This window comes from Pseudophryne corroboree, chromosome 8 (genome assembly GCF_028390025.1).
Source record: "Pseudophryne corroboree isolate aPseCor3 chromosome 8, aPseCor3.hap2, whole genome shotgun sequence".
NCBI lineage: Eukaryota > Metazoa > Chordata > Amphibia > Anura > Myobatrachidae > Pseudophryne > Pseudophryne corroboree.
In genome coordinates this window covers 22,613,646-22,626,941 of record NC_086451.1, presented here as the reverse complement: position 1 = coordinate 22,626,941, position 13,296 = coordinate 22,613,646, and the positions used below count along the sequence as shown (strand labels likewise).

General features: G+C 51.7%; 1 protein-coding gene across 1 annotated transcript in view; it reads right to left on the bottom strand.

The window, feature by feature from the left end:
* TOR4A (torsin family 4 member A) overlaps positions 1 to 12,998 on the bottom strand; it is a 52,747-nt gene extending 39,749 nt beyond the window's left edge. Inside the window, exon 1 of the mRNA XM_063936056.1 lies at positions 12,832 to 12,998. The gene's annotated coding sequence lies outside the window, so the exon portion shown is untranslated. The remainder of the gene's footprint in view (positions 1 to 12,831) is intronic.
* Positions 12,999 to 13,296: the final 298 nt, after the last annotated feature.

Genomic DNA, 13,296 nt, shown 5'->3' with positions numbered 1-13,296 from the left:
GTAACTAGCACAGTGCCTGTAATCACCAACTGCTCAGAGCCAGGAACTAGCACAGTGTCTGTAATCACCAAATGCTCAGAGCCAGGAACTAGCACAGTGCCTGTAATCACCAACTGTCCAGAGCCAGGACCTAGCGCAGTGCCTGTAATCACCAAATGCTCAGAGCCAGGAACTAGCACAGCACCTGTAATCACCAACTGGCCAGAGCCAGGAACTAGCGCAGAGCCTGTAATCATCCACTGCCCAGAGCCAGGATCAAGCACAGGCCTGTAATCACCCACTGCCCAGAGCCAGGAACTAGCACAGTGCCTGTAATCACCCACTGCACAGAGCCAGGAAGCAGCATAGTGCCTGTAATCACCCACTGCCCAGAGCCAGGAACTAGCACAGTGCATGTAATCACCAAATGCTCAGAGCCAGGAACTAGCACAGTGCCTGTAATCACCAACTGTCCAGAGCCAGGAACTAGCGCAGTGCCTGTAATCACCTACTGCCCAGAGCCAGGAACTAGCACAGTGCCTGTAATCACCCACTGCCCAGAGCCAGGAACTAGCACAGAGCCTGTAATCACCCACTGCCCAGAGCCAGGAACTAGCACAGAGCCTGTAATCACCCACTGCCCAGAGCCAGGAACTAGCACAGTGCCTGTAATCACCCACTGCCCAGAGCCAGGAACTAGCACAGAGCCTGTAATCACCCACAGCCCAGAGCCAGGAACTAGCACAGTGCCTGTAATCACCCACTACCCAGAGCCAGGAACTAGCACAGTGCCTGTAATCACCAACTGCTCAGAGCCAGGAACTAGCACCATGCCTGTAATCACCCATTGCCCAGAGCCAGGAACTAGCACAGTGCCTGTAATCACCCACTGCCCAGAGCCAGGAACTAGCACAGAGCCTGTAATCACCCACTGCCCAGAGCCAGGAACTAGCACAGTGCCTGTATCTACCAACTGCCCAGAGCCAGGAACTAGCACCATGCCTGTAATCACCCACTGCCCAGAGTCAGGAACTAGCACAGTGCCTGTAATCACCAACTGCCCAGAGCCAGGAACTAGCACAGTGCCTGTAATTACCAACTGTCCAGAGCCAGGAACTAGCACAGTGCCTGTAATCACCCACTGCCCAGAGCCAGGAACTAGCACAGTGCCTGTAATCACCTACTGCCCAGAGCCAGGAACTAGCACAGTGCCTGTATCTACCAACTGCCCAGAGCCAGAAGCAGCATAGTGCCTGTAATCACCCACTGCCCAGAGCCAGGAACTAGCACAGTGCCTGTAATCACCAATTGCCAGAGACAGGAACTAGCACAGAGCATGTAATCACCCACTGCCCAGAGTCAGGAACTAGCACAGTGCTTGTAATCACCCACTGCCCAGAGCCAGGGACTAGCACAGCGCCTGTAATCAGTAACTGTCCAGAGCCAGTAACTAGCACAGTGCCTGTAATCACCAACTGCTCAGAGCCAGGAACTAGCACAGTGCCTGTAATCACCAACTGCTCAGAGCCAGGAACTAGCACAGTGTCTGTAATCACCAAATGCTCAGAGCCAGGAACTAGCACAGTGCCTGTAATCACCAACTGTCCAGAGCCAGGAACTAGCGCAGTGCCTGTAATCACCAAATGCTCAGAGCCAGGAACTAGCACAGCACCTGTAATCACCAACTGCCCAGAGCCAGGAACTAGCGCAGAGCCTGTAATCATCCACTGCCCAGAGCCAGGATCTAGCACAGGCCTGTAATCACCCACTGCCCAGAGCCAGGAACTAGCACAGAGCCTGTAATCACCCACTGCCCAGAGCCAGGAAGCAGCATAGTGCCTGTAATCACCCACTGCCCAGAGCCAGGAACTAGCACAGTGCATGTAATCACCAAATGCTCAGAGCCAGGAACTAGCACAGTGCCTGTAATCACCAACTGTCCAGAGCCAGGAACTAGCACAGAGCCTGTAATCACCCACTGCCCAGAGCCAGGAACTAGCACAGTGCCTGTAATCACCAAATGCTCAGAGCCAGGAACTAGCACAGTGCCTGTAATCACCAACTGTCCAGAGCCAGGAACTAGGACAGTGCCTGTAATCACCCACTGCCCAGAGCCAGGAACTAGCACAATGCCTGTAATCATCCACGGCCCAGAGCCAGGAACTAGCACAGAGCCTGTAATCACCCACTGCCCAGAGCCAGGAACTAGCACAGTGCCTGTAATCACCCACTGCCCAGAGCCAGGAACTAGCACAGTGCCTGTAATCACCAACTGCTCAGAGCCAGGAACTAGCACAGTGCCTGTATCTACCAACTGCCCAGAGCCAGGAACTAGCACAGTGCCTGTAATCACCCACTGCCCAGAGCCAGGAACTAGCACAGAGCCTGTAATCACCAACTGCTCAGAGCCAGGAACTAGCACAGTGCCTGTAATCACCCACTGCCCAGAGCCAGGAACTAGCACAGAGCCTGTAATCACCCACTGCCCAGAGCCAGGAACTAGCACAGAGCCTGTAATCACCCATTGCCCAGAGCCAGGAACTAGCACAGTGCCTGTAATCACCAACTGCCCAGAGCCAGCGTGAAAATGATTTGGCAGATAGGGCTACCTTCCCTAGGGCTGGTGGGAGCTCCAGATTTCAAGAACCTGGGGCCTCCCGGCTGGGAACAGGCAGAATAGCGCAGGGCAGGGCTGGCATAGCTGGCCAGGCATTGGAGGACAGAAGGGGCAAAAGAGGTGCAGGGCAGAGGGCAGGACAGGAGGTCAGAGGTGGGACCGGCTGGTCACCCAGGCAACCTGTCCACCCAGAAGCAGGGCCCTCCTCGGCCCCCTATAGAGGCCAGGGCAGGAGACGGAGTGGGGCACTGGATGTCCCGGAAGTCTCGCCAGCAGGACCTGGCGTCAGCGCTGACGTCAGTGGCGTCGGCCCCACTGGTGGCAGCTGCCTCCCCGGGTTCGGTCAGACATGCGGGCGCGCGGCGGGTTTCGGGGGCTTCTTCAGCGCCGTCGGAAGCGGCGGTGTGGCGGATAGCATGCACTTGCCGCGAGTTGGAGGAGGCCGCGGCGCAGTTGGGCAACTCGCCACCCCAATGGGGGCGAAGCACTTGCGTGATGAACAGGCGGGAGCACCTCGGATTAGACAGCCGGTCCCGGCGGGGGGGGGGGGGGGGGGGTTCCGGGTCCCGTGCCTTGTTTTCTCTTCCAGGAGGGCTTGGCGAGATGGAGGATGACGGTGACGAGGATTTCGTGATTCACACAGCGGTGGCGTCTGAGTCTGAGCGGTAGTCAACATCAGGTGAGATGGAGGATTCGTCATCAGGTTCCTCCGCGCGCACCAGTTCAGTTAGTTCCTCCTCTTCTTCATCTTTATCGTCGCATGTGTCCGCGGTTAGCAGCACGACCAGAGCAAAGAGGGCTGCCAAGTACGCAAAAAAGGCGGCAGGGCAGAGGGAGAAGCGGAAGAGACGCAAGCAGCTTAGTGAGAGTGCTCGAAGGGCCAAGAAGCGCCGTAATTTGCTGGGTGTAGTTCACTGCGACTATACGGCAGTTTTGCGGGGGTGCGGGATAGCTGCAGGAGAAAAATCAATAGAGGCGAGTTCGTTCCGGTCATTTGACAACTGGCTGGCTGGATTCTGCTTCTTTGCGGCGTGTTATTTGGAGGAAAGGCCAGATGAGCACATGAACGTCATCCGGTATTTGCACCTGATTCACGACATGCAGCGAGCGTCAGCAGGGTTAGAATGGCGCACGTATGAGAAAAAATTTTGAGAGAAGCAAGATTGCTTGCAGATAATCGATTTCGAGTGCAAGGACGTGGAGGTGTGGCTTCAGGTCACGCGAACTTCGCAAGCTGCGAAGGAGCCCCGGAACCCGGGGGGCGGATGGCCAGAGTGCTGGGCCATCCGCCCAGGGGAATAGCGCAGAGGCAGGGTCGGGCAGGAAAGGAAGAGCTGATAATCGCGGGGGTGGGCAGGCGCCAGCGAAGGGTAAATGTTTCGCATTTCATAATGCGACTTGTTCCTTCGGCAGGCAGTGTCGTTTTCGACACTCATGCTTGCAATGCAGTGGCATTCACCCGGCCTCCAACTGTTTTAAGGGGAATAGGCAGGGCGCAAGAGGAGGGAAACAAGGCTATGGTAAACCATCCGGGAGTGGGAACGCTCCGCAGGGCTCCAACGCCAATTAAGTTGGATGCCAGGTCCAAGTGGCTTGGCTGGTATCCAAATAGGCAGGTCGCTAAATTTTGGTTTCAAGGTTGGTTTCCGCCTGCCGGTTGCGGGCGAGGTTAGGGTTGCGGCTTTCAAGAATCTGCAATCCGCTCGCACTTTCCCGTCAGTTTTGCGCGACATGGTGGGGAAAGACGTGCGATTGGGTAGAATGGATGGCCCATTTCCCCTTCCACCATTGGATGATTTGGTTATTTCTCCAGTGGGGGTGGTCCCCAAGAAGACTCCGGACGCCTTTAGGCTCATTCAGCTTCTCTCTTACCCGTCAGGGTCGTCGGTCAATGACGCAATACCGCCGGAACAATGTTCGGTGGTGTACCAGTCGTTTGACGAGGCACTGGGGATTGTTCGGACTTATGGCCCAGGAGCTCTGATGGCTAGGATTGATGTTGAATCCGCATTTAGGTTGCTCCCTTTACATCCGGACTCATTCCGTTTTATGGGTTTTCGGATCGGAACGGAATATTTCTTTCACAAATGTTTGCCGAAGGGGTGTTCCGTTTCCTGTTCATCTTCGAAAGGTTTCGCACGTTTTTGCATTGGTGCGTGGAGTCTTCAATGGGAGGTCACGGGGTAGCGCATTGCCTTGTTGATTTCCTGTAAGTGGGACCGGCGAATTCACCGCGCTGCAGCGATTTGTTGTTCAGCATCCGAGCCCTGTTTTATCACTTTGGCGTTCCTGTTTCTGAGGATAAGACGGAGGGGCCAGTCTCCTGTTTGTCGTTTCTGGGTATTGAAATTGACACGGTGGCAGGCTCATGTCGCCTTCCTCAGGCCAAGGTTGACAGGCAAAGTCGCTGGTGGTTTTGAGGGTGCTTGCGCAATTTTTGCTGACATGCTTGCATCGGAATGTATGGTTCCACGCGCAGCATGTTCCGGGAATTGAGAACGGAATTGCCGACGCGTTGTCTCGCGGGCAGTGGGAAAGATTTCGGCTGTTGGCACCTGAGGCCGATGAGCGGGGGTTTCAATGTCCCGTTTATGTCTGGCAGGTGATCGGAACGGACTGGAGGGCCTAGCGATGCGATCAGTAGCTCCGAACACGCCTAAGGCTCACGGTCAAGCTTGGAGCGAGTGGGAAGAGTTTGTCCGAGGACTGGGTCAGGAAGGTAAGAGCGGGCATCGGATGATACTTTCTTTTATTTGGCAGCTTTTTGTCATGGGTAGGTCCAGAGCGGTGGTGTCCCGGTACCTAGCAGGGATTTCATTTTTTAATAAAATGAAGGGTTTTCCTGACATGACAAAGAGCGGGCTTCTTGTGAAGGCGATGAAAGGGTGGGCGCGTGGGGCACCAACGCCGCCAGATAGGCAGTGCCCTATCGATACGGCCTTGCTACTAGCTGTCATTGGTGCTGTAGTCAGTGTCGCATCGTCACTTTTTGAGTCGCTGTTGTTCCAGTTGGCGTTCTCCATGACTTATCACGGAGCCTTTCGGGTTTTGGAGCTGGTAGCGCCATCTAAATGGGCAGATTCGCGCATGCTTCAAGATGACGTGGTGGTGGGTGAGAGGTCTTTGCTGTGCAGACTGCGTCGCTCTAAGACGGACCAAGTAGGTAGAGGACGATGGGTCACTTTGGTGCCCGGTGAGATTGGCATTGAAATATACAGCAGTTCGGCCCGATGTGAGGGGGTCATGGCTGCTGCACTATGACGGTTTACCATTGACGAAATATCAATTTCGTTGGATGCTAAGTCGCTGTCTGGCCGGCTTGGGCCTTTCACCCGCTGCTTTCGGTACGCATTCTTTCCGAATTGGGGCTGCGACGTCGGCTGCATCGGCGGGTTTTTCCGTTGCGGAGATTCAGGCGGTGGGGCGCTGGAAGTCTTCCAGTTACAAACGTTATATTCGTCCGGTTTCATGAGTTTTTCTGTTTTAACAAACGTTAATAAGTTACTGTTGGATGGTTAAGTACGTCATTGTGCAGTTTGTGTCTGTCTCCCCTGTTCATCCTACTCAGGGATTAGCTACTCGCCGCTGCTGGCAGCGGGGGTCTGGAGTTCTTTTGCAATTTTTTGCCTGACCTGACGGACTGAATCTCAATTTACACAATTCGGCTGATTAGTTCCAATACAAAGTCCCTCAGCAGGTTTTATGCTTTCACCTCCAGCTGAGTTCTTATATGTTTTCCCATTTAACCCCCCCCCCATCCCCCCCCACCTCACCCCTTTTTATTTTGCTTTCTTTTATTTTGATCTTTCCCTTTGTGCCTTTATGTTATGCTTCGATTGGCTTGAAGCTTGTTTAGAGCTGCTAGGCCGTGACTCAATAAGAAATGAAAAGCTTTTTCTTTTGGCAGATCCTTCATGGTTAATTCATGAAATACGCTCATGTTAGGATATTTACTAACCTAATTTTTATTCCTTTCCTTCACTTTAGGTTGGGTGGAAGACGGATTGTCAGTATGGGTAGTTGGCCACTCTTATGTTTACATGGCAGCCAGGTTCTTGTCCTTGGAAGGGGCGCAGTTTTTCCTCCGGGCTCATGGTGTTCATTGGCTTGGTTGGCGTGGAATGATGTGGCGAGATTTGAAGAGTAGATTGGTCAGTCAAGTCAGGGAGCATGGAGTCCCTAGGGTTCTGGTTGTCCACTTGGGTGGCAACGATCTGGAGAAGAGGACGTCTTTAGAGCTGAGATGGTCCATGATGGAAGATCTGTCCAGTGTTGCCGCAGCTTGGCCTAGCTGTGTTTTGGTGTTCTCCATGATGGTGCCAAGGTTGCATTGGCGAGGAGTGGCGGACGGTCGCCCTATTGAGTCAAAAGGTGAACGCAGCGGTGGCGAAGTGGGTATTGGCCCACGGAGGAAAAGTGGTTCGCCACCCTAGGATTCGGTTCCGTGAAAGTCACCTTTTTCGGCCTGATGGTGTGCATTTGTCCAAGGAAGGGATGATATTTTTCCTGGAGGATCTGTTTCAGATGTTACAAGAGTTAGGTTGAGGGTATGGTGGCGGTGCGAAGACTCTGTGGAAGAGTCTTTCGCTGTTGGCGGAAAAGAACGGCAGGTTCTAGTTTGACTTGTTAGTCACAGTTTTTACAGTATTGGTGTGGTTTAGGTGCACTCACCTCCATTGACTTTGAAGGCCGCTAGATCACCCAACAGGGGGCAGCGTCATCACCCATGGGGGTGGGTAGTCAGCGTGGAGGTCTGAGTTGGGCACCTATTACCTATGTATGGTTTTTGTGGTAGATTAGGATTGTTTGAGTTTTAATGTTGTCTGGGTTGTAGCCGTTCTTTTTTCTGCACCCATATTTCGGTTGATATTACATGCTAATTTAATATTTCCTTTACAGGTTTTTCTAGTGGTTAGGGTACAATAAATACTAGCTAATAATTTTCTGCCAAATTCAAGTCTCCGTGTCATTATTTCTTAGTATTAAGGGTATAGAATGTTTTACTGTTAGAATGGAGGTCCACACATTAGCATTAGGAGGTTTACCATCACTGACCTAAAGGCTGCTGTACTCCAAGAAATGATTCAAAACCAATTGAAAACAAATGGTGTTCCATGCACTATTACATTATGTACTAACATTTGGAATGGCGTTCTCCAGGCCTTTTTTGTTAACCTTCAAAATCTGTGAGGTGTTTTTGCCTCACCCCGTATAGTAATGACTGATTTGCCTATGATGTCATCTGTTTTGTATAGTGATCAGCGGACTTCTCATTTCTGCTATTTTCCAGCTACTCTTCCTGTCACCCTCCGGCTGTCTAATATCCGATACATTCCAGCTACAGACATGGGGGGAGGTCTATTGCGGACCGAAGATTTTTCTCGCTTTACCCCAGATATTAAAGGGGCCCTCACCAGGAATTCATTATAGACCCCAGGGATGTATCCTTACATAGACTTTTCGGAACGATATCAATGTTTCGGTCAGCACGTGACCTTTATGAAAAAGCGCAACCTTTCACCAGGGTCAGCAAAACATGGAAGGTGCCCCCCCCCCTCCTCTCGGCACCCCTGTAAGACACCAACCACTAGCTTCTGCTAGTCTGGCCAATGTTTTAAAGGGGCAATCGCTGGTTTTGTCTTTTAAATGATTGCCCCTTTAAAACATGGCCCAGGCTCGCCGGAAACTCACGACGCCGCATCTTGCAGGCTATTACATTTACCCCTGAGAGTGAAACCCACCAACATATCACCAGGGACAGATACAGACCTACCACAACTAGGGATGGTCATTGGCGGTTTAACCATCGATAATACAATCAGCAGGTAACATCGATGACATTAAACCATCATTTGGAGAACCATGGATGCAGAGACCCATCGGTGAACATCCCTGCTGTGTGGAATGGCGGGCCAGTCACTGAGGGGCGCAGGGGGGCTTAGCAGCACGGCCGGGGTCCACTTTGCCATGAATGAAAAAATACCCTGCCTTTGCCTTTCAGACGTCGATGGTGGGGAACCATCAGTCTTTGCCATCGATGGTAAACCCAAAGACCACTTGTGGCAAAGTATAGATGGATGTTGACCGTCGATGGCCATTTCTACCCACAATTCCCTTCTCCAACAACTCTATACAACAGTCAAGTTGCTCAATCAATTAAGCAGAAGTGGGAAAAGGTGCAGGGCAGAAAGGAGTTAACAAATTAAAAGAAACCCCAATTGATGGGTGAATCAACCCAATGGCACGCAGCCCCCCCCTCCCCCATAGCACCACCACAGACTAACGCTAGTCAGACACTGAGCCATATTCTGTAAAGTGCGGCCCATTATATGAAAGGTCATGTAGTGAGCAGACGAGGGTCAGACAGGGCGGGAAATGCATTTGTGGCCACTGACAGTCGCCTGATGATTCAACTGGATTAGACTTTTTCTATCTCACTGCCTCAAATTCTCTCAGTATTCATATTAATCAGGGATATATGTTGCAGGAGAACTGCACAATGAAATAAATGGCCAGTACACCTATACGTTCAATGATACTGTACACCAGTATAAAGTGAAATGCATTGTGCCAATCATGGATTATTAACCTTCTCACACAGATATAGGGGTCTAAGGGGGTCATTCCGACCGATCGCTCGCTGTGGTTTGTCGCAGCGCAGCGTTCAGGTCGGGACTGCACATGCGTCGCTCCGCAGAGGCAGCCGCTGGGTGGGAGGTGGGACGGGCGGCGGCGTTAAGCCGTCGTTTAGGGGGTGCAGTCTGGCCAACGCAGGCGTTGCCGGACCGTTGGGGGGGGGACGGGCCGCGGCGGCTGCGCAAAGTCACACGGAGCCACTGCAACCCGGGGCAGCGAGGAGGTTCTCCCGGCCAGCCGCAGGCTGGGAGTAACTCCTGAAATGCAAAAGCATCACCGCTGTGCGATGCTTTCGCATTTCTGTGGGGAAGGGGGGACGGCACTGACATGCGGGGCGGACTAGCCCCGTGTGATGGGCGTCCCCCCGCATGTCTGAGTGCCTGATCGTAGCTGTGCTAAATTTAGCACAGCTACGATCAGCTCGGAATGACCCCCTAGGTACTAAAGCATGGGACTTTGCAGCAGGGGAGCAGGTGAAGAGCCCATGGAGGTGACGGAGACCCCCCCCCCCCCCCGCACACCACCTCACAAGTATCGCGGGGGAGCCTCCGTCACCGCATTGGGATATTGAGTGCATATGTTAGTACATAGCCATCAACATCCCTGAGATGGGCGGCGAGAGCTCCTAACTGCCATGTTACAGGCCGTGTTTGAAAAATGACAGTTAGGAGCTGGTTGGTTGGTAGTTTATCTCCGCCCACTTTATCTCTCTATAGTGAAGTGCAGCGGCCATATTGCCTGAATGCAGAGGTCATCTGGGTCGTATTGTACATAGACCATAGTTACCGACTTCTGGGCTGCTCTCTCCGGGAGAAAGCAGCCCGTCGGCTCAGCAGGGGGGCGGGCAGTGAGGTGACGTGACAGGGGGGGGGGCGGGCCAGAGGCGGAACAGAGGCGGGCCAGAGGCGGAATGGGGCGTGGCTTCTGGACCACACCATTTAAGTCACGCCCCCCGTTGTGTAATGCCGCGATTACTGGCATTATACAGCAGGGGGTGTGGTTACGATGACGCGATTCAACAAGAATCGCGTCATCGCCTGCCCGGACCGCCCACTTTACTCGTTAAGTGGGCGGCGGGCAGGGGGTGACCCGCGGATATCGGGAGACTTGCCTGCTCTTCCGGGGGGCCGGGAGGGTCACTCGTTTTTCGGGAGCCTCCCGGCCATTCCGGGAGGGTAGGCAAGTATGACATAGACCATGAATTGCTTTGTGTGTGACTGACTCTCTGCCACTACACTCCAAAGCTAACAGCCCCGAGACATCCTATACCTGTAATGGTGACTGCAGGCAGTAAGTGTAGGTAAAAGCCTGCCTGTTGTCATGAAGGCAGCCATGTTGTGGGCGGGTCTAACAGTCATGAGAATGCAGCTTATCAAATCACAGGGAGCTAGTGAAATTGCTGAGGCGTGAGGCACCGGCCTCTGTTTAATTAACAAAAACAAGGCCTCCATTTCTGCACGAGATAGATGCACTTTAAGTAATTAAATGGGGTCAGGAACTGTGCGGAGCCATCGCAAAGTCCTCAGGTACTGCATACACATACACAGCACCAGAGCAACAACAGGGAACATGAACTGCCTGAGTGAGTCTACAGCCTCGCAGACTGACCGCGGCAGTAGTGACGCTGGTGCCATGTTTCTCTGCTTACATGACGGCAGATACACGCCCCGATTACGGCCAGACATGCCCGGCGTTTTTTTGCCGCCACTCCTAGTTACCTCTCCCTTCCTGTCAATCCCTCAGCGTTACAAATCTCAGTGCGAGCGCAATTACAAAGGCACTTTGGTGCGTGATCAGGGCGCCGTGGCACGTGCGCAGTCTGCCGAAGTCGCTCAGTTGCATGAATTTCGGTGATTGCGTACAAACATGAATTCAGCCCTGTGTGTTAAATATCTATTGTTTGGGCTTCTTCTGGATGGTTTATGTATTTATATTTACAATATTATATTGCAAAAAATTATGTAAAATCCAGCTTTATCCAGATTTATTTGTTTAATCCATATTTATTTGTTGTGCGAAATCGCAAGGCGGATGATTATCGGTCAGCTGCGAATGTGCACGGATGGTAATTTAAAAAGCGCGAGGCCAAACTGCAAAAAATTCCTGTGTTTTTTTTTATCGCTAGGCGAACGCAGACTGAGTGACAGGAAGCGGGCGTTTGTGGGTGGTAACTGCCCGTTTTCTGGGAGTGTCAGGAAAAACGCAGGCGTTCCCAAGCGTTTTCAGGGTGTGTGATGTCAGCTCCGCCCCTGATCAGCCTGTGTGTATCACATTGTAGGAGTAAGTCCTGGGCTGCGCACAGACTGGAAAATCATTAGATGGTGAGTGAGTTGCAGACAGATTTGCAGCTGACCGGCGTTTGCAAAACTTTTCACACGGCGTACGCAGACTTGCACGGGGCGGATTTTCACTCTGTCTGGGCGGCGACTATCCGATCGCAAACCTCTGCAAAATCGCAGCGGAGCAATCAGCTCTGAATTAGGCCCTTCCTGCCTAGTTGTGATGTCACTGTCAGGGGTTCCTGCGGCCAGCCTAACGTGTCGGCTGGTCAGTCGCCCATACACACAGATAGATGTACTAATTTACAGTATATATGCCATTCTGCAAGGATGACGAGATATGTCTGTGAATAACGCTGTCACAGACGGGAGCTGATCTACTTAAAGATACATATCGGGAGCTGATGTACTTAGCGATATATCGCTCTTACAGCCGACGGACGATATATCTATATAAATCTCTATCTATCTATCTATCTATCTATCTATCTATCTATCTATCTATCTATCTATCTATCTATCTATCTATCTATCTATCTATCGTGTGTACCCAGCATAGCTTGCAGGGACAGCAGTGATAAAAGTGGAGAAGTGAGCCAATGGAGAAGTTGCCCATGGCAACCAATCAGCTGCTCTGTATACTTTTATAGTGTTATAAATGTTACGTCAATGCTGATTGGTTGCCGCAGGCAACTTCTCCACTGGCTCACTTCACCACTTTTATCGCTGCTTAGTACATGCCCCCCTAAAGTCCTAGCTAATGTGTTTGCCCCTTATGTAACACAGGGAAATATGGAGTCTAGAGATTGGTTGCTATGCAGACTAACACTTAGCAACATTACAATGTAGCAACATTTCCGCAGACTTTTCACCAAATTCCGCGTCGGGTCGCAAGTCGTTGCGCTTTTTGCTTGCAGAATTTGTGTTGCCAGCCTTATGTCAAACACACAACACAGTACAGTGAATGGCGTCATCATCCCATTTACATTCATAGACAATAAATAAAATATAGATATACAATTACGCAGCAAAACAGCATCAGATGCAACGGCAAAGCAAAAGGCGGAACTCAAAAATTGCAAAACTACATCCATGATACCATAGAGTTCTATACATGATACCATAGAGTTCTATACATGATACCATAGAGTTCTATACTTGGAGTATGCTATAGAAATAACCTGGAACTATACAGCTAGAAGCAACAATACAAGACGTGCCCAAACGTATAGTGCAGACTGTGATCTCATTATCTCCTGAGGGAAGTCGTACTGTGTTCCCGTGTTACCATACACTACTCAGGCGTCACAGTGTACATACCTGGAAGGTATCTCACAGGTTCCAAATGGCCTGGTGCGGGTGTAGAACCCGGGAATCCATGTCTGGGACAGCGGTGGGCCAGTGACGGGCTGCGCACCGGAGACTGACACCAAGAGAACAAACCAAATCCACCTCCCCCTGCACTGGCTCGCACTGAACTCCTGCAGCAGCTGGGCTGGGAGAGTACTCAGTCAGTCCCAGCCTCCTTAGGAATGCAAAGCCCTCCAGAGGCTGAGAAACTCAGGGACTGAAAAAGCGGCGGATACTTACTTGTGTGGGTAGAAGTTTCAGGGGATTTCCTGAATATATATATATATATATACTAGGTGATTCATCGCACCCTACGGGCGCTCTTCACACCGTCGTAAGGGTCTAACCCTTGCACGCCCTTGTGGCGTGCAATATTTCTGTTATATGGAGTATTACGTCCAATCATAATTGTGTGAATGGTTAAATATTGCACGG